Below are 23,141 nucleotides of genomic sequence, written 5' to 3'. Positions count from 1 at the left end.
TTTTCTGTCTATAATTCTCCTGTGGTTTTACATTCTGACCTTGTAATTACAACACTCTTATACAGGATTTCCTAGACAGTTGTATTATGCAGTACAGTGTGGGAGACAGTGATGAGTAATACCTTATTATTCAGAGTAACTGCAACACTAACAATGCCATACAATACCAGAGTAAACAGTACCATTGCAGGATATAAATCTTTTATTTCTAGGCATAGTGTTTGTATCTGACAGACCTGTGGGAGCAATGTTTGTTAGCACTACCTGAATGTTGCCACACATATTACCAGATTCCAGATTAGTATTATGCACATACGTCTCATGCTATTACTGTACACAACTTGACAACATGGGGGTGGAGATGGGACATACTTGGCTAATTACTCTCATAATATTTTGGGGAGTTGCTAGAGTGACAGGTTTCTTCTTATAGATGTCTGACAATCAGTTGTATGTCTTGTTTGCTGCCTAAACATCTGGGATCATCCCACTGATTTGCCAGGGGGACATGGTGACAGGCAGCAGATATGGGCTGATTTACTGGACATTCTGGACATATCTGTACAGTTGTGGGGTATGATTCTGCATGCAGCCTACCACCACTCCCAGGATTCGAACCATGGCTATGCATGATAAAAATACAACAGTTCACGTCTTACATGAGTGTGCTCTTTGGATTTTGTTGTCTGCCTTTTCATTGTTTTCTGTCTAAGTCTCTCTCAGTTGTACTATATGACCTCTTGGGATTACAACAGTCATATACAGACATTCCTACACATTTTATTTATGTAGCACAGTGTGGGTAATAGTGCTTAATACAACAGTACTACTAAGTGACTGCAACTCTACATTACCATATGATACCAGAGTAAACACATACAGTCCAGCAGTTAGACCTTTATTGATAGGCTATTATGATTTTATTTACATGCAACTCTTCCTGCCATATTTTCTGGTGTATGCAGTACATGCCTTAAACAATACAGGTTTTATACAGGCAATTAACTTACTACTACTTTTAGATTTATTTCCTATGACAATACATGCAAGAGTATTACTAACCTGCCTCGCGTCACAACTGCTGCAGTCTACAGGCATGGCCTTCTTGGTTTGCAGCCCACTCATCTGCCACTGTGAAAGACATAAGAGGAATCTTTAGCCATACTTATCCATAATATACATGAGCTGGCAATTATTAAACAGGTAGTGGACTGATACTTACACATGGCTGGGACATCCCCTGTCCTCCTAGCCTCAGGGATCCACTGATCCAAGAGATCCCCCTTTCTCCGCTTCAGGTCGGCATAGTGATGTCTAACCTGCTCACCAGTTTGGGGTATGCCAGTGGCACTGTGGATGGTCCCAAGCATCTGGTTTGTATTGGGAGCCCTGGTACTGGCCCTACAGCAGTCTCTGGTCATGGTCTTTTACAAGGAGTCCTGCCATGACTCTGGACACCTGGATGCCCCAGCACTGCACTCGAAAGTGTACACCCTCTCCCATACCAGAAATACTGCCTACCGGAGGAAGCTGCAACCAGATATGAGATGTATTCCTGCCTATTGGGTTTAAATAGGGCCAGTTACCCCCACTTTGCTGTGACTGGACAGTTTTGAAAATGCTAAGGTGTGGGCAAACCTGCTTACCTAAGGTTGGCATTGCTTAAAGGGTTATTCCAATAGGCAGACTGAGTTAGCTGGCCTACACATTGCTTACACCTACTAAGCTGGGCTGTGCAATGCTTAGCATTGCTTAATATTTAATTTGCATTATATTTACTTTTTGGCATTGATTTATTATTCATTACATGCTATATATGTGTTTGGTATCCATGATTCATGTGTACCTACACTGTTTTGGATCCTTGTGTTTATTAGGGGATTTCAGCACTTTATTACAATGACACCTCACATCTGGGCTTATTACAGTACTGCAGTTCACATATTTATGTTATGTAGTAGGTTATACAACATAACACTGTATATAGATTCCTTTCACATGGTCAGTTTGATTTTCCATTAGTGAGGACCTTTTTGGTGATACCTCAGCTATTTGTCTTGCTATGAGGGCTTAGTGGTCAACTACTGTGACTATAGTCTGCAGGATCTTGGGTTCAAGAACCTACAAACACTGTCGATTTTGTTTCTGGCCAGGACAGCGGCTGTTGCATACAGAGTGATTAAGGCACTTTTAAGCAACTGTAAGTGGGTTTATGTGGGTTTTTGCGAGGGTAAGCAATGCTAATCTTTGGTTAAATATGCTTGCAGAGAATTAGCTTCAATATTGCTTAACCCGTGTGCACATTGCTTACCCCCGCACAAGCAGGCTTAAAGTCACTTACTACTGCTTAAACATGCTTATTTCCACTTACTACTGCTTAAATATGCTTACTCTTGCTTACTACTGCTTACTCCTGCTTACCATCACACTAATTTAGACAGTAATGTCAAATTGTTCTTGGGAAGGTGGTGGATTTGGAAACTGTATGGATTTATCATTCATTACACATTTTACCTTCCATTTGTATCCCTGATTCCTGTGTGCATATACTGTATGGGTCACTTGTGATTATCTGTGGACTTTACAACATCATGACAATGACACCTCACATCTGCATTTAATGCAGTACTTTATATATATATATATATATATATATATATATATATATATATATAGATGTATGCATATGTATATGTGTGTGTGCGTGTGTGTGTGTGTGTGTGTGTGTGTGTGTGTGTGTATATATATATATATATATATATATATATACACACACACACACATACACACATATATCTACATGTATAAATGTATTTCCTGTGCTGTTGAATGACCGTGCTGGATGATATGTTTCTGAAAACAGCAGGGTTGTGTTCATAAATCACTTTGGCTATGGTGTTTGGGGTCCTGAGTTCACCCCTTGCAGTGGTTGTTTATTTTGTTGCTGGCAGAACAATGGCTGTTGGATGCAGAGTAATTAAGGCACTTTTAAGCAGTTTTAAGCAGGTTTGCACAGGTTTGTGCAGAGGTAAGCACTGCTAACTTCTGTTAACAATTTTTTACACTGATTTAGCTTCTCAGTTGCTTAGGCATTGCCTACCCCAACACAAACAAGGTTAAACCTGCTTACTACTGCTTAAAAGTGCTTACTTCTGCTTATCCCCACTAATTTCTTTAAAAGAATTGAAAAAGGGTTGATAGGAAAGTGGTGAATAAATGGCACAAAGAGGGAAAAACAGTAGGGAAATTAGCTAGGGATGTGCAGGAAGGGTGTAGGGAAGGTCCATAGCTGCCCATTTCTTCTACAGCAACAGCTGAGCATGTACACTGAATTTGGAGATAGATTTGGACACTCATAACCCTAAGAGAGGGGTGAGGATAACAATAATATGTTAAGCCAATTAGACCGGATTACATGTGTCCAGTGGACATGTGTGTGAAATGGACAGCTATGTATGGGGTGATATTTTTTGGGGGAGAACAGATTGCCCTTGTTTTTCAAGTGATAGTGGGATGTTGGGGAGGGATAATAGGTATATCTGTGGAGGTAGGTTGGGTAGGTTAATAGACAAAACAAACAAGACATATACAGGGACAGTATATGACACATGTGGGGGGTAAACACATTGATGGGGAGGGGTGTTGGAAATCAGAAGCCCATGAGCCCCATAGTGGAAACAGTGGGACTGAGGTCCCCACCCATGGGCAGTCACCACTGCATCTTCACTGCCCCAAAGGTGGCTATGCTGGAGGATGAGTAGGAGGGCCAGGCCAACCCTCTAGTAGCGAGACACAGCCCTCCAGCTGGAGTAGCAAATCTCCGAACTCCCTGCCGAGCTCGCTACGCACCACGACCCAGACCTGGTAAAGGATGATAGTGTCCTGTCCATGCCGGAGGGGGCAAGCCCCATCCCTTGAGACGGTTCCACCCAAAGATGGTGCAGGAACAATGGACAAGGAGGTCCCGGGGTAGGCTGCAGACGTGCTGGTGCCATGGCCAGCTGAGGTGAGACAGGTGAGTCCACCGGGACCAGCCTTCCCTAACAAGCTATGGCATTTAAATTTTATCAACATATGTGGGTTAGTAATAGTCAACACATTCCAGGATTAGGTATAACAGCATGCATAGATATTCCCATTAACCCAAACACCAGTATGGAACAGTCGCATAGCAAACAGAACACATGCATATATGGAACCACAGTAGTCATTACAGCAGCATGCAGGTACATTGATGGCAGCATGTCATCAATGTGGGAGTATTTCAACATGGTACATGCATAGAAACAAATTTAAATAATTATCAAACAATAGGACATAGGTCCCAACAGTAGATGTAATGCAGCACCTACAGATTGAGTTGCATATTTAGTTTATTGTTGCAGATATGGTGTGTGTGTGGGGGGGGGATGTCACATAACAACTAGTATATTCCTGTAGTTTGAATTACTTTCCTAATCAGTGCTGTGATCTGTACCTTACAGGTATTAGTAGACTACCCTATTGCCTTAGTTTAGACAGTGGTATGGATGTCAACTATATACATGAACTGAGATTTACCTGCAGTATACACCTCTTACCTGGTATACCTGTGGAAGTATTGTTTGTTAACACTACCTAACTGTTTCTACACATCTTCCCAGATTGCAAGTTGATATTATGCACATGCCTGTCCTTCTCTTATTGCCCACACTCTGGGCATGTCTTGACCACATGCATGTGAACTGGGACATATTTCAACTATTGCCTTCTTAAACCTTTAGTGAATTGTACAATGACAGGTTTGTTTCATTAACATTTTCCAAATATGTACAGGTCTGACAGTCTTTTATATGACATGAAATGCTGCCTACATGTTAGAGATTAGCACACTGATATGCAAGGGGGTCAGGATAACAGCTGGCAGATATGGGCCAATTAACTGGGCATTCTGGACAATCCTGTACACTTGTGGGGTATGATTCTGCATACAGCTTGCTATCACTCCCAGGATTTGAACCATGGCTGTGTCTGCTAAAAATCCAACACTGTCCACCACAGTTGAGTGTGCTATATAGATATTGCTGTGTATCGCTTATCTGATTTCTGTCTATAATTCTCCTGTGGTTTTACATTCTGACCTTGTAATTACAACACTCTTATACAGGATTTCCTAGACAGTTGTATTATGCAGTACAGTGTGGGTGACAGTGATGAGTAATACCTTATTATTCAGAGTAACTGCAACACTAACAATGCCATACAATACCAGAGTAAACAGTACCATTGCAGGATATAAATCTTTTATTTCTAGGCATAGTGTTTGTATCTGACAGACCTGTTGGAGCAATGTTTGTTAGCACTACCTGAATGTTGCCACACATATTACCAGATTCCAGATTAGTATTATGCACATACGTCTCATGCTATTACTGTACACAGCTTGACAACATGGGGGTGGAGATGGGACATACTTGGCTAATTACTCTCATAACATTTTGGGGAGTTGCTAGAGTGACAGGTTTCTTCTTATAGATGTCTGATAATCAGTTGTATGTCTTGTTTGCTGCCTATACATCTGGGATCATCCCACTGATTTGCCAGGGGGACATGGTGACAGGCAACAGATATGGGCTGATTTACGGGACATTCTGGACATATCTGTACAGTTGTGGGGTATGATTCTGCATACAGCCTACCACCACTCACAGGATTCGAACCATGGCTATGCATGATAAAAATACAACAGTTCACGTGTTACTTGAGTGTGCTATTTGGATTTTGTTGTCTGCCTTTTCATTGTTTTCTGTCTAAGTCTCTCTCAGTTGTACTATATGACCTCTTGGGATTACAACAGTCATATACAGACATTCCTACACATTTTATTTATGTAGCACAGTGTGGGTAATAGTGCTTAATACAACAGTACTACTAAGTGATTGCAACTCTACATAACAATATGATACCAGAGTAAACACATACAGTCCAGCAGTTAGACCTTTATTGATAGGCTATGATGATTTTATTTACATGCAACTCTTCCTGCCATATTCTCTGGTGTATGCAGTACATGCCTTAAACAATACAGGTTTTATACAGGCAATTAACTTACTACTACTTTTAGATTTATTTCCTATGACAATACATGCAAGAGTATTACTAACCTGCCTCGCGTCACAACTGCTGCAGTCTACAGGCATGGGCTTCTTGGTTTGCAGCCCACTCATCTGCCACTGTGAAAGACATAAGAGGAATCTTTAGCCATACTTATCCATAATATACATGAGCTGGCAATTATTAAACAGGTAGTGGACTGATACTTACACATGGCTGGGACATCCCCTGTCCTCCTAGCCTCAGGGATCCACTGATCCAAGAGATCCCCCTTTCTCCGCTTCAGGTCGGCATAGTGATGTCTAACCTGCTCACCAGTTTGGGGTATGCCAGTGGCACTGTGGATGGTCCCAAGCATCTGGTTTGTATTGGGAACCCTGGTACTGGCCCTACAGCAGTCTCTGGTCATGGTCTTTTACAAGGAGTCCTGCCATGACTCTGGACACCTGGATGCCCCAGCACTGCACTCGAAAGTGTACACCCTCTCCCATACCAGAAATACTGCCTACCGGAGGAAGCTGCAACCAGATATGAGATGTATTCCTGCCTATTGGGTTTAAATAGGGCCAGTTACCCCCACTTTGCTGTGACTGGACAGTTTTGAAAATGCTAAGGTATGGGCAAACCTGCTTACCTAAGGTTGGCATTGCTTAAAGGGTTATTCCAATAGGCAGACTGAGTTAGCTGGCCTACACATTGCTTACACCTACTAAGCTGGGCTGTGCAATGCTTAGCATTGCTTAATATTTAATTTGCATTATATTTACTTTTTGGCATTGATTTATTATTCATTACATGCTATATATGTGTTTGGTATCCATGATTCATGTGTACCTACACTGTTTTGGATCCTTGTGTTTATTAGGGGATTTCAGCACTTTATTACAATGACACCTCACATCTGGGCTTATTACAGTACTGCAGTTCACAAATTTATGTTATGTAGTAGGTTATACAACATAACACTGTATATAGATTCCTTTCACATGGTCAGTTTGATTTTCCATTAGTGAGGATCTTTTTGGTGATACCTCAGCTATCTGTCTTGCTATGATGGCTTAGTGGTCAACTACTGTGACTATAGTCTGCAGGCAAGGGCGCCCGCAGGCAGGTGCAAGGGGGTGCACTTGCACCCCCCTGGAATCGGCTGACTAGATAATGTCAAAAAATGTTGTTTTTTTTTTTTTTTACACGTGCGTTCTTCTTTAAGAAGAAAGAAGTCTAACAGTCCAGTCGCGGGTGCGCTGACGTCATCGCTCTCACTCATATCTAGACGTTTGTGAGTGGGAACTCACACGGATGGGTTTGCAAGCGGGATCTGAACGGAAGATGGGACCTGAAACGAACGGACTAGCAAGCGGGAGTAAACGGACGGAAGATGGGACACTTTCAGAGGTAGGTGTGTGTGGGACCTGAAACAGACGGAAGATGGGACACTTTCAGTGTGTGTGTGTGTGTGTGTGTGTGTAAAATGCCCCAGGTGTACATGGTGGTGGGTAGAGAATAAGGCTTGAACCCTGTACCTTGGGCCCAAGTGGCAAGAGCCTGAATTCCCTACCCACCACCATTTGTAAAAATGTTGCAGGATTTTCCCTCATACTTTTTCTGTTCCTCATAAAATCTGTGGTTTCTGCATTTGTGTCCTTGTTGCCTGACAGCTACATGTTCTCTGGTTTTATTCTTGGCTGTCTGGAGTGTTTCTCTCCGGGCCTCTGCTAAAAATTAGCTTTTTTTTTTTTCAAAGTCAGACTTTCCTGTTTAACAAATGTTAAAAAGAATGGACACACTTCAATATCAGACTTCATATTCTTCAGAAAGTGCATGGTAACAAAAACTTTTATTCTAGCAATTTTCTAAGTGTACAAGATGGATATTTGAAATGTATCCCTGTGTTTGGGACTGTATTCCCCCCATTATTGGCTTCGTCCAGGTTTTGTGTTAGGGTTGAGAGTTATGGTAAGAACTGAATTCACTGAATATGTTTGGGGGCTGTATTCACCCAGTATGGGCTTTGTTCAGGTATTTATTGGCTTCATCCAGGTTTTTTGCTAATGTTGAGAGCTATGGTAAGAACTGATTTCACTGAATATGTTTGGGGGCTATATTCTCCCATTACTGGCTTTGCCCGGGTGTTATTTGCTAAGAGGTTGAGAGCTATGGTGAGAACTGAATTCACTGAATGTTTGGTGGCTGTAGTCACCCATTATTGGCTTTGTTCAGGTATTTTGTGCTAAGAGGTTGACAGCTGTGCTATGGCGAGAACTGAATTCACTAAATGGTAGCTATTTAAGTTTCAGTCTTCCTCTTTCACAAAACAGTTGATTTGGCGTAGTGGTATGTTGCTCTGACTGTTTTGCATGGGTCCCTGGGTTCAAGACGTGGCAGTGAAATGTATGGTGGTAACGCAGCATTTTATTCTAGCAACTTTCAAACATTATACAAGCAATGTTTAAAATGTGTCCCTGGTTTTGGCCTTTGTCCCCCAATAAATTTTGGCTTTTCCAGATTTCTTGTGCTGAAAAGTTCAGAGATACAGCTGAGTGTCGAGTAGATTTTACAAGGAGCTGAGAGCTGCAGGAGCAAAGTTTAGTGCTGCTTATGTTTAGTCTGCTTGCATTGTTAATAGCACAACAGATAGTGTACTTGCTTTAGATGCTGAAGGCTGTGGGTTCTACTCCCACAGTAGGTAAATGCATTGCTGATGCTGTATTGTGTTGTAAAGGGGTGGATGATGCAGTCTTTTGGCAAAGATACCTAGTAACTATGAACCTGTTAACAGTTTGCTATCCATTCCCTATTGGTATTACTAGCTTTTCATTTTTTTATTGCATGCAACAAAAGCAATTTATTCTTCAAGGGTAACAGGCACTTTATTTGTAGATTAAACAATGACATATAAAGTGTTTGCTAGCAGCAACCTCTTTATTACTTACAAATTTTTTCAATGTGGAGTTTACTACTTCAGAGATTGTGTATATTTTTTACTGATACTGGTGGACTTGAGTAGACTTTTTATGATGGAAATGTTCTGAATTGGGCAGTTTTGTCATTGGTGGATGCTTTTTGTTTCATTGTTTACTGGAAAAATGTTCAAAACAATAAATTTTAAATGCCCTCTAACAACTGTACTGTATTGTACAAGGAATATAATGTAATACAGTCAGGAAGGTGTATCAAAGAGCATGTGTATGTTATGTTCGAGGGGCCTATGATTTTGAAGACAGCCCAGAGTTAATATTTGCCATTGGCAAAATGTATTTTCTCTGAAAGTGGGTTTCAGTGCTGATTCAATGCATGTGAGTTTCAAGGGCGGAGAAGTTTTAATGTTAGTGTATTTTCATTGTGAGACTGCATTGCTTTAACAGATATGTATTAGGGTTTGTGTTGTAAAATGCAAAATAAAACTTTCAAATGAAATCCTAAATCATCATGAAGTAAAGCAGTATGCACATTAGTGTTTATGATAAATGGGGCAAAATAACCAAGGAATGGGACATTGGAATGGCTGCAGGGGGGAGGCTCCATTTGACCATGATTTTGTGAGGGTAGCAAACTCAGACGGCCCGGTTGAACTATACCTCTCAGTTGTCCATATCTTTGCAGAATGAATAGATATTTGCTGCTTATTTTGGTTTGTTCCTCAAATTTGTGGTTTTCTAGCAAATCATTTAGGAATGAAGCCATTAAATGACAGACATTGAGTTTCAGATGTCATAACCTTCAGAAAAATGCATGCTAATGCAAGACTGCCTTTAAGTTTATACAAGAGCAATTTTTAGTAGTGTTTGTATGTTCCCCAATCTATTTGGCCTTGTTCAGATTTCCTGCATTAAGAGGTTGAGAGATGCGTGCAAATCACTTTGTAGATTAGGAATATCCAAACATCTCAATTGTCCCCAATTCTGGCTCAAAATGTTGCTTTCTCCTAATAATCCCTCCTCCAAAATGGCAATTTTGGAAGAAAATGTGGAGGGTTTACAATTATATATAACTGTAATGATCAGTTATAGATTACCTTTATTTCAGAAATGCATGTGGATGCTCTTATTTTGTTAGCTGCTTCAAGTTAACTGTTAATATTAAAAAGGTGTCCCTTTTTTGACAGGTATTTTTGCATCACATTTTGGTCCGTTTTTCATAAAATTGTGGTTTTCTGGCAAATTAGTGGCAAGTCATTAAAGATTGAAGTTAGAAAATAATGGCAGGCATTTGAGTTTCAGATTTTATACCCTTCAGAAAATTTGTACTAATGCAAGATCTACCTGTTCTAGTTAAGTTAATAAGAGCAATATTTAAAATTGGCCTTATTTTTGGGCTTGTGCCCACTTCTAGTTCTATGTATGGCTTTGTCCAGATTTCTTGCTCTGAAGTTGAGAGGTATGAGTGTCAGATCCATCACTGTCAGCCAGAGACATTTCAAATTGTGACATACTTATTGCACCCCACCCTCCATTGTAGTGGCTCTGGATGTGTCCATGGAAGGCAAGGAGCAGTTATGCAGTGTAAGTGTGCAGACTATTCCCCCATTCAAAGTAGATCACAAATACGACCGTGGCTTTTCATCTGTCTTTGATTTTGCAAAATGTTCTGGTTTTCTATCAGATTTTTGTACTGTTGATTTATGCTTCTTATTCAGGAACTGTATGCTGTCACAGTGCCCTGTTGCTCTGTTTAAGTAGCCATGGTTTAATGAACATCAGGCAAGCTTGTCGGAGATTGTAAGATGCAAGTAAGCTTTAGTAAGCTTGTCGGACACTGTAAGATGCAAGTAAGCATTAGTAAGCATATTGTTAAAGAATTACCAGTATTGAAAGCCTTTTCGTTGTTGCCATGCAGAGAATATTTACATGACTAGATAATGTATAAGCCTTTGGTATTGAAATGCATATGACAGTATTTTATTTATTTATTTTATTTGCAGTTGGTTTGCCAGGATAGTTCATTGGGCCAAATGAACCCGTTTTCAATGGAGTCCTGGAGAGAAAAGCTCCAAAACTAAGTAGGTTATTAATAGATATACAATTACACAGAAGTTAATCATACAAGAAATAACAATTTGCAAATAATACAACAAAAACTAGAGTGAGTACAATCTAGTGATGAAATTAATAGGTAATACAGACTAAAGGGAAATTTAGCACAAAAGCACTGAGAAATAACATATTTGGAAGCATTTCATGACAATACTGAGGAATAATAACATATTAGGAAGCAATGCACAAAAGTACTGAGAAGTAATAACGTATTAGGGAAGCAATACTTAGGAAGTGTGGCCTAGTATATTCTTTCCGATTATTGTAGGAATAATATGTATGAGTTAGGGTGGGTAATTGGAAAGTTGCAGGAGGAAACAGAGGAAGAAGGAAGATGGAGTTTGCGAGTGTTAGTTATGTGGGGTGGGAGCAAGAGCATTCCCACTGGGATACTAGATGTGAGTGAAGAGATCTTTTAAATATAAAATGGTTGGGGGTGGTGTGAATGGAAGGTGGTAGGGAGTTCCAAAGGCGTGCAAGGCCATAAGACAGAAGATTTTTGCCTGGGGGACGAGTTGGTTTATATACTTCTAATAGATTTTGATTGTTGGACCTTAATACTCTAGCAGGAAGGTGCATTTTAAAGGCTGATGAAAGGGAGGGACAAAGGGAGGGGTTGAAAATGAGCTTATGTGCAAGATTTAGTTGAGTATATGTGAGATAACTGGGTAGCTCTAGCCATTTTAGTTTTTGGAGAGAGGAACAGTGGTGGGTGGAGGACTTGTGGCTGGTAGCGAACTTGGCAATTTTGTCGTAGCAAGAGGAAAGTTGTGTTTTAGAGAGGTCTGTAGATTAGTTAGGAGTGGAGCTCCATAGAAGGAAGGGGATAAGAAAAGAGGTAGAGAGGGTGATTTTGGTAGCAGGTGTAAGGTAATGATTTTGTCGGTAAAGCATACCTAGTTTTTGATGGGTTTTCTTGATATTTAACTGTAGGTGGGAGTTAAATTTGAGCTGGTTATCAATTTGGACCCCAAGTAACTTGGTCTCGGACACCAGTTCAGGGTAGATTATTTTGACTAGAGATGTGGAATGTGTTTATATTGAAAAGTTGCCTTAGAGGGGGTGAATAACATTAATTTGGTTATAGAGGCATTGAGTGCTAGCTGATTCCTTTTCATCCATTGCTCAGTTGTTGTAAAAGCATCTTGAGTCAGTTTTAGGAGTGAGGGGATAGAGGTGGCAGCGCAGATAATAGCAGAATCATCGGCATATTGGATGATGTCTGAGAATGGGATAGAGTTGCGGAAATCATTTATAAATATATTGAAGAAGGGACCCAGTATAGAGCCCTGGGGTACCCCAGTAGGAGTATTTAGAAATGAGGAGGTGGCCTTTTTCCATTTGACTGCTTGAGATCTGTTAGATAAGTAGCTGGAGAACCAGTTCAAGGAGGAGGAGATAGGTTAAGTTTAGAAAGTTTAGTTAGTAGCAGGCTGTGAGAGTGTCAAAGGCCTTAGAGAGGTCGAGTAGTAGGGTAGAAACAATTTGGCCAGAGTCACGGGCTTTATTTACAGTTTCAAGGAAGGAGAGGAGGCGGTCATAGTGCTATGATGTGGTCTGAATCCATGTGTGGGAGTTAGTAGCTGATTATCTAAGAGATGTGGAAGGAGTTGTAGTTGGATATACTTTTCTAGGAGTTTAGAGATGGGGACAGAATAGCGATGGGGAAATTAGTAACATTGTTGTTGTTGCCACCTTTATGTAGAGGTATGATAAAGGCCCTTTTCCAGACTTGGGGTACTATACATTCTTGGATAGGCGGTTGATTAAAATGCTAATAGGGTAAGCGATTGCTTCAGCAGCCTTGCTAAGAAAGTAAGAAGGGATGTTATCAGGAGCATTGGTGCATGGCTTCAGTTTCATAAGGAGTTTCTTTATAGTAGAAGTGGGTATAGGTTTAAATGAGAAAAAGAGTGTGAAGAGAAAATTAGGGGCAGATGAAGCTGATGAAGTAGTAGGAGTAGGAGAAGGAGTGGAGAGATGGGAGTTAGCAGATGGGAATGAGGAAGTAGTAGCAGAGTAGGGTAGAGATGGCTGGGGATGGTAAGGAGTTTTGGAGAATGTAGTGGTGTTAAAGAAAGATGGCGTTAATTTGGAAATGGTTTCAATGAAAAGAGTTAAATTGGGTAGCCAAGTCTTGGTCAGGGCGTTTGGGTCTGGGGTAGGGGTATCTGGTTTGCTGGGGTTAAGTAGAGTAGAGATACCTTTCCAAAATTTCTGAGGGTTTGATTTTATTATTGTTTTGAAGTGTGGAAAAGTAGTTTTGTCGGTCGAAGATTATGAGCTTTTTACCTTATTTCGAAGTATTTTATATTCATTGTAATAAAAGGACAGGATTACAGTATTTTCAGAAGCTCATTACATTTTATTGGAGACCAGTGTCTTATAGCAGTGTCTGTGTGTTAGTACACTTGTAGTTGGGTGGCTTTAATGGTATGTGGTAAATAAGCATTGCTACCTTACTTAAAAGCCAAGCCCTGCAACAACTAGCTCCACACTGAAGTCAAAACACAATAGCTCTGGTGGGTAAATGTACTCTGTAGTAATCAAAAAAGGCAAATGTTTAAAATAACTACAGCTTATGTGCAAACACAATAGGTAGTGATGAAACAATGCTCTGCTAAAAATGCTTTAATGCTCCACATTGCTGAGCTGCAGATCAGTTATCACTGGCTACCAGGATTTCACCCACTTCAGCTCAAGCATGGTGCCGTTCAGTGCAACCTTCCCAGAACTAATTCAAGTATGACCAGAATTATTTGGTGTGTGTATGAGGGAGGTAGCATACCCCTCAGCTGTCCAGATTTTTGCCCCATATTCCTCCTAAAAAGGATTGAAGTTGCTAAATAATGAGACATTTCAGTTTTAGATGTCATGTCATTTAGAAAAATGCATACTAACACAAATCCTGTTACTCTTGCAATTTTCTAAGTTTCTGAGAGCCATATTTATAATCTGTCCCTATTTATTTTAGGCTTTGTCCAGATTTCTTGCACTAAGGTTGAGGCCTTGAGGGGTGTGGTATGTTTGTGAGAGAAAGTGAAATGCCCAAGTTAGAGTTAGCAGGTGGAATTTTCAAGTGCATTTTCAAGGAACTGTGAGTTTTAAGGGAAGCTAAGTTCACTGCTGCTCATGCCAAGTCTATTTACAATGTGCAACTGTTTTGTTTAGCAAATGGTATCTCTATTGTGGTATAAAGTTTTAAAGCTATGTTAGTAGCACCACAAGTAGAATACTTGCATCTTAATGTAAAGGCTTGAGGTTCTATTCCTACAGCATATACATTTGTATGCTGCAGTCCTCAGGATGTCCTCCTTTGGATGAGATGCCTAATAACTATGAACCTGTTTTTCAGCTTGTCATCCATTTTCTATTGCAATATACCAGCTTACCATTTTTAATTTAACATAGGCAATTTATTCTTTGGCAGCAGGCACTGAATTTGTAGATGAAACACTGAAATATACAGTTGTTTTCTAGCAACAACATCTTCATTAGTTTCAGATATCTTTAATGTGGAATTATTCAGATTACTTTTACTTCAGCAGAGACATTCAAACAAGTGTTGCTGTATAATACAAGGGATACAATTCAATTATATATTATAATTAATACAATCAGGTAAATCAAATAACTTTTGCATGGCCCTAACGGTGTGCAAGGAGCCTATTGCTTGAAAACAGTTCAAAGGTAAATAACCTGCCACTGGCCAGATGCATTTTCTTTGAATGTGGGTTTCAATGCTGTTTCATTGAATGTGAGTTTCAAAAGTAGAAGCTTTAATGCCAAGTCTGTTTTCATTGTAAGACTATTGGTTTGTTTAGGATTAGTAAATGTCTCAGTGTTTGGGCTATAATGTTTGAAATAAAAGTTGTAAATTAAATCCAACTGCCTGTAATCATTGTAGAACCAAAGCATAAAACAGTATGCACACAGATTTGAACAGTGTCTACAGTAAATGGGGCGAAATAGCCAAGTAATGGGACACTGGAATGGCCGTGTGGGCGGGGCTTGGGGTGGGTGGACTTGGGCGGGGCTGTGTTGGCAGGGGGCGGGGTGAGCTATGTGGGTGGGGCTCTGGGTTTGCACCCCCCTGCAAAAAATCCTGCGGGCTCCCTTGTCTGCAGGATCTTGGGTTCAAGACCTACAAACACTGTCGATTTTGTTTCTGGCCAGGACAGCGGCTGTTGCATACAGAGTGATTAAGGCACTTTTAAGCAACTGTAAGTGGGTTTATGTGGGTTTTTGCGAGGGTAAGCAATGCTAATCTTTGGTTAAATATGCTTGCAGAGAATTAGCTTCAATATTGCTTAACCTGTGTGCACATTGCTTACCCCCGCACAAGCAGGCTTAAAGTCACTTACTACTGCTTAAATATGCTTATTTCCACTTACTACTGCTTAAATATGCTTACTCTTGCTTACTACTGCTTACTCCTGCTTACCATCACACTAATTTAGACAGTAATGTTAAATGGTTCTTGGGAAGGTGGTGGATTTGGAAACTGTATGGATTTATCATTCATTACACATTTTACCTTCCATTTGTATCCCTGATTCCTGTGTGCATATACTGTATGGGTCACTTGTGATTATCTGTGGAATTTACAACATCATGACAATGACACCTCACATCTGCATTTAATGCAGTACTTCATATATATATATATATATATATATATATATATATATATATATATAAATATATATATATATATATATATATATATATATATATATATATATGTATGCATATGTATATGTGTGTGTGTGTGTGTGTGTGTGTGTGTGTGTGTATATATATATATATATATATATATATATATATATATATATATATATACACACACACACACACACACACACACACACACACACACACACATATATCTACATGTATAAATGCATTTCCTGTGCTGTTGAATGACTGTGCTGGATGATGTTTGTGAAAACAGCAGGGTTGTGTTCGTAAATCACTTTGGCTATGGTGTTTGGGGTCCTAAGTTCACCCCTTGCAGTGGTTGTTTATTTTGTTGCTGGCAGAACAATGGCTGTTGGATGCAGAGTAATTAAGGCACTTTTAAGCAGTTTTAAGCAGGTTTGCACAGGTTTGTGCAGAGGTAAGCACTGCTAACTTCTGTTTACAATTTTTTACACTGATTTAGCTTCTCAATTGCTTAGGCATTGCCTACCCCCACACAAACAAGGTTAAACCTGCTTACTACTGCTTAAAAGTGCTTACTTCTGCTTATCCCCGCTAATTTCTTTAAAAGAAATGAAAAAGGGTTGATAGGAAAGTGGTGAATAAATGGCACAAAGAGGGAAAAACAGTAAGGAAATTAGCTAGGGATGTGCAGGAAGGGTGTAGGGAAGGTCCATAGCTGCCCATTTCTTCTACAGTAACAGCTGAGCATGTACACTTTATTTGGAGATAGATTTGGACACTCATAACCCTAAGAGAGGGGTGAGGATAACAATAATATGTTAAGCCAATTAGACCAGATTACATGTGTCCAGTGGACATGTGTGTGAAATGGACAGCTATGTATGGGGAGATATTTTTTTGGGGGGAACAGATTGCCCTTGTTTTTCAAGTGATAGTGGGATGTTGGGGAGGGATAATAGATATATCTGTGGAGGTAGGTTGGGTAGGTTAATAGACAAAACAAACAAGACATATACAGGGACAGTATATGACACATGTGGGGGGTAAACACATTGATGGGGAGGGGTGTTGGAAATCAGAAACCCATGAGCCCCATAGTGGAAACAGTGGGACTGAGGTCCCCACCCATGGGCAGTCACCACTGCATCTTCACAGCCCCAAAGGTGGCTATGCTGGAGACTGAGTAGGAGGGCCAGGCCAACCCTCTAGTAGTGAGACACAGCCCTCCAGCTGGAGTAGCAAATCTCCGAACTCCCTGCAGAGCTCGCTACGCACCACGACCCAGACCTGGTAAAGAATGATAGTGTCCTGTCCATGCTGGAGGGGGCAAGCCCCATCCCCTGAGACGGTTCCACCCAAAGATGGTGCAGGAACAATGGACAAGGAGGTCCCGGGGTAGGCTGCAGACATGCTGGTGCCATTGCCAGCTGAGGTGAGACAGGTGGGTCCACCGGGACCAGCCTTCCCTAACAAGCTATGGCATTTAAATTTTATCAACATATGTGGGTTAGTAATAGTCAACACATTCCAGGATTAGGTATAACAGCATGCATAGATATTCCCATTAACCCAAACACCAGTATGGAACAGTCGCATAGCAAACAGAACACATGCATATATGGAACCACAGTAGTCATTACAGCAGCATGCAGGTACATTGATGGCAGCATGTCATCAATGTGGGAGTATTTTAACATGGTACATGCATAGAAACAAATTTAAATAATTATCAAACAATAGGACATAGGTCCCAACAGTAGATGTAATGCAGCACATACAGATTGAGTTGCATATTTAGTTTATTGTTGCAGATATGGTGTGTGGGGGGGGGGGAAGATGTCACATAACAACTAGTATATTCCTGTAGTTTGAATTACTTTCCTAATCAGTGCTGTGATCTGTACCTTACAGGTATTAGTAGACTACCCTATTGCCTTAGTTTAGACAGTGGTATGGATGTCAACTATATACATGAACTGAGATTTACCTGCAGTATACACCTCTTACCTGGTATACCTGTGGAAGTTTTGTTTGTTAACACTACCTAACTGTTTCTACACATATTCCCAGATTCCAAGTTGATATTATGCACATACCTGTCCTTCTCTTATTGCACACACTCTGGGCATGTCTTGACCACATGCATGTGAACTGGGACATATTTCAACTATTGCCTTCTTAAACCTTTAGTGAATTGTACAATGACAGGTTTGTTTCATTAACATTTTCTTAATATGTACAGGTCTGACAGTCTTTTATATGACAAGAAATGCTGCTTACATGTTAAAGATTAGCACACTGATATGCAAGGGGGTCAGGGTAACAGCTGGTAGATATGGGCCGATTAACTGGGCATTCTGGACAATCCTGTACACCTGTGGGGTATGATTCTGCATACAGCTTGCTACCACTCCCAGGATTTGAACCATGGCTGTGTCTGCTAAAAATCCAACACTGTCCACCACAGTTGAGTGTGCTATATAGATATTGCTGTGTATCGCTTATCTGATTTCTGTCTATAATTCTCCTGTGGTTTTACATACTGACCTTGTAATTACAACACTCTTATACAGGATTTCCTAGATAGTTGTATTATGCAGTACAGTGTGGGTGACAGTGATGAGTAATACCTTATTATTCAGAGTAACTGCAACCCTAACAATGCCATACAATACCAGAGTAAACAGTACCATTGCAGGATATAAATCTTTTATTTCTAGGCATAGTGTTTGTATCTGACAGACCTGTGGGAGCAATGTTTGTTAGCACTACCTGAATGTTGCCACACATATTACCAGATTCCAGATTAATATTATGCACATACGTCTCATGCTATTACTGTACACAGCTTGACAACATGGGGGTGGAGATGGGACATACTTGGCTAATTACTCTCATAACATTTTGGGGAGTTGCTAGAGTGACAGGTTTCTTCTTATAGATGTCTGACAATCAGTTGTATGTCTTGTTTGCTGCCTAAACATCTGGGATCATCCCACTGATTTGCCAGGGGGACATGGTGACAGGCAGCAGATATAGGCTGATTTACGGGACATTCTGGACATATCTGTACAGTTGTGGGGTATGATTCTACATACAGCCTACCACCACTCACAGGATTCGAACCATGGCTATGCATGATAAAAATACAACAGTTCACGTCTTACTTGAGTGTGCTATTTGGATTTTGTTGTCTGCCTTTTCATTGTTTTCTGTCTAAGTCTCTCTCAGTTGTACTATATGACCTCTTGGGATTACAACAGTCATATACAGACATTCCTACACATTTTATTTATGTAGCACAGTGTGGGTAATAGTGCTTAATACAACAGTACTACTAAGTGATTGCAACTCTACATTACCATATGATACCAGAGTAAACACATACAGTCCAGCAGTTAGACCTTTATTGATAGGCTATTATGATTTTATTTACATACAACTCTTCCTGCCATATTCTCTGGTGTATGCAGTACATGCCTTAAACAATACAGGTTTTATACAGGCAATTAACTTACTACTACTTTTAGATTTATTTCCTATGACAATACATGCAAGAGTATTACTAACCTGCCTCGCATCACAACTGCTGCAGTCTACAGGCATGGGCTTCTTGGTTTGCAGCCCACTCATCTGCCACTGTGAAAGACATAAGAGGAATCTTTAGCCATACTTATCCATAATATATATGAGCTGGCAATTATTAAACAGGTAGTGGACTGATACTTACACATGGCTGGGACATCCCCTGTCCTCCTAGCCTCAGGGATCCACTGATCCAAGAGATCCTCCTTTCACCGCTTCAGGTCGGCATAGTGATGTCTAACCTGCTCACCAGTTCGGGGTATGCCAGTGGCACTGTGGATGGTCCCAAGCATCTGGTTTGTATTGGGAACCCTGGTACTGGCCCTACAGCAGTCTCTGGTCATGGTCTTTTACAAGGAGTCCTGTCATGACTCTGGATTCCTGGATGCCCCAGCACTGCACTCGAAAGTGTACACCCTCTCCCATACCAGAAATACTGCCTACCGGAGGAAGCTGCAACCAGATATGAGATGTATTACTGCCTATTGGGTTTAAATAGGGCCAGTTTCCCCCACTTTGCTGTGACTGGACAGTTTTGAATATGCTAAGGTATGGGCAAACCTGCTTACCTAAGGTTGGCATTGCTTAAAGGGGTATTCCAATAGGCAGACTGAGTTAGCTGGCCTACACATTGCTTACACCTACTAAGCTGGGCTGTGCAATGCTTAGCATTGCTTAATATTTAATTTGCATTATATTTACTTTTTGGCATTGATTTATTATTCATTACATGTTATATATGTGTTTGGTATCCATGATTTATGTGTACCTACACTGTTTTGGATCCTTGTGTTTATTAGGGGATTTCAGCACTTTATTACAATGACACCTCACATCTGGGCTTATTACAGTAGTGCAGTTCACATATTTATGTTATGTAGTAGGTTATACAACATAACACTGTATATAGATTCCTTTCACATGTTCAGTTTGATTTTCCATTAGTGAGGATCTTTTTGGTGATACCTCAGCTATTTGTCTTGCTATGATGGCTTAGTGGTCAACTACTGTGACTATAGTGTGCAGGGTCTTGGGTTCAAGACCTACAAACACTGTCGATTTTGTTTCTGGCCAGGACAGCAGCTGTTGCATACAGAGTGATTAAGGCACTTTTAAGCAACTGTAAGTGGGTTTATGTGGGTTTTTGCGTTGGTAAGCAATGCTAATCTTTGGTTAAATATGCTTGCAGAGAATTAGCTTCAATATTGCTTAACCTGTGTGCACATTGCTTACTCCCACACAAACAGGCTTAAAGTCACTTATTACTGCTTAAATATGCTTATTTCCACTTACTACTGCTTAAATATGCTTACTCTTGCTTACTACTGCTTACTCCTGCTTACCATCACACTAATTTAGACAGTAATGTCAAATGGTTCTTGGGAAGGTGGTGGATTTGGAAACTGTATGGATTTATCATTCATTACACATTTTACCTTCCATTTGTATCCCTGATTCCTGTGTGCATATACTGTATGGGTCACTTGTGATTATCTGTGGACTTTACAACATTATGACAATGACACCTCACATCTGCATTTAATGCAGTACTTCATTTCACAAATCTATGTTATTTAGTAAGTTATGCAACAAAAACAAATTGGCCATAAAGTGATTTGACATGGAAAATGGAATGTACTGGAGTGGGACTCGCACCAGAAATAATGACTCATAAAATGATGCTCTGCCCACTACACTATTGCTGTATTGCTTCATTTTCATATATCTTGCTTTTTATCCTCTTGTGCCATTTAAGCTTTATTAACCATAGCTAAGCGATGAGCAAACCAATGCACCTATGGTTAAATTTAATCTGTTTCATAAAAAAAAAAAAAAAAAAACTTCTTTATATTTACTGTTTTAACTATTGCTCTTGTAAACTTGGGGGGATGTTGCTGGGGGTATGCAAATACCTATGAGTGGTCTCGCTCATTCTTAGTCCTAAACTGCTGTTCTTGATTGCAGGGGCATGTATATTCTGAGAGCTCTGCTCTCAGACATGTCCCTTACATTTGTACATGCTCCATGTCTGTTTAGGAGCTCAGGCAGCGTGCCTTCATTGATATGCATGATGCACTGCTGTCCTGCTCCTAAACGGCTGCTTCCATGCAGGACTAAGTTAGTCCTGCATGGAAAGATAGCGTATCCGGGGGTTGGTGTTTTTCCCATTTTTTTTTCTCTTAATTCTACATTCTAATAGTTTCTTTCTCTATCTGCTACTTTATATCATTCACCCTTTCCAAATATCATTCATGCTGGCACTTATGATAAATTACTTTACCTGTTTTTAATGCTATTAAGTCCCTCCATGGTATTCATGAAGCTTGCGCCAGGCGCAGGCCTAGGGTAGGTGGTATAACGCCAAATATGGCCGTCGAGCGATTCAGGTACGATCCAATTCCACATGCACTACCGGCATACGCCAGAACTGCGCAGCCCCCGGCGTAGGTATGCTAATCACCCCATGTGCAGTGTCGCAACATGCAAATGAAGGCATATAGCGATTCATGAAGTGGTGCAGGCGTAGCGTAAGCCCACGGAAATGTAAACCAAAAAAAACGGTTTACATTTTCCCAAACAGAACATCGGAGCTATGGAAGAGGGCCAGACCCAGGTATCACAATGTTAACATATGCCAATGGCGAAATACACAGCCAATGGCATAAGAAAAGATGTACAACACGTAAATAACAACATTTAATGTCATGTCCACAGTAACGTACAGCACAACCGCAGGGCATGTGTGCGGAAGCTATAACATAAAGAAATAATATAAAAATGTCATAAAATCGCAACGTAATAGAAATCAGGTTTACAGCATAATACACAATGGTAGGCATGGAACACCACAACCAAGGTGCAAGGGTTGCTAAGGGCCTGCGATAGTGTTGGTGTAACTATGAATTAGTAGTCAATGCCATGCAAATGAGGCAGATAATACTGAATCGCAAATGTCCCGCCAGATGAAGGTTGTACCATACGGCGCCATGGTATAACACCGAGGAGTGGCTCAGAGGAGATACATGACATCAGCAGAGGGGTGTGTCACCGTAGCAGTAAGCACATTGGAGCATTGCAAATCTGGCCTGTCCGTTGCTAAGCAAAGCTGCAGGACAGGGGTGGGGAAAAAACGTTTAGCTGAGAGCACACATGGTGCCCAAAAGCGCATGTGTATGAGGATGAAAATGTGCCCGAAACCCAGTAATCGGACGCATGCACAGCAAACAATAGCAGAAACAGGAAGGTCAGAGGAAGAAAAGAGGGAAATGCGGAAGTAGGGTAATTGGAGTACTAATGAGCAATCAACACCAATCAACCCACGAAGGCCAATCGACGGCAGCTGACAAGTCTGCTTGCAGAAACCTGCAAAACAGGATAGGGGAGGCATTGGAATGCAAAGAAAGGAGGGGAGGTATTGGATTGCAAAGATAGGAGACCTGACACAGCAGAGCAAAGCAAACTGACAGCAGACCGGCAGTAGCACACAACGCAAGATCATCGGGTCCAGGAAAGTACAAATGAAAGTAGGCTGCAGGATGCACGCCAGAAAATGGTAGGTGCAACGTGCAGAAATGTAAAGGGAAGGTCACGAGGTAATCCACGGCAGGTAAATGTAATTCAACAACAAAGGCACCACAATAGTAGTTCCGGCAGTAAAACACATAAGATAACCTGTAGCTATGATCGTACATACACACCCTATGACATCATCGGTGTTCATAGCACAATAATATAAAGTGTGAAAGCACCCAACACACACCGATT

At 40.7% G+C, this 23,141-nt stretch overlaps 1 protein-coding gene across 1 annotated transcript in view; it reads right to left on the bottom strand.

The window, feature by feature from the left end:
- The window catches only part of ITGB1BP1 (integrin subunit beta 1 binding protein 1), a 262,215-nt gene that overhangs the window by 156,853 nt on the left and 82,221 nt on the right, over positions 1-23,141 (bottom strand). The window lies entirely within an intron of this gene.

This window comes from Protopterus annectens, chromosome 1.part1, assembly GCF_019279795.1.
Source record: "Protopterus annectens isolate FY-2018-M chromosome 1.part1, PAN1.0, whole genome shotgun sequence".
Classification (NCBI taxonomy): Eukaryota; Metazoa; Chordata; order Ceratodontiformes; family Protopteridae; genus Protopterus; species Protopterus annectens.
The sequence above is the reverse complement of the archived record's forward strand: the minus strand, read 5'-3'. Positions and strand labels throughout refer to the sequence as shown.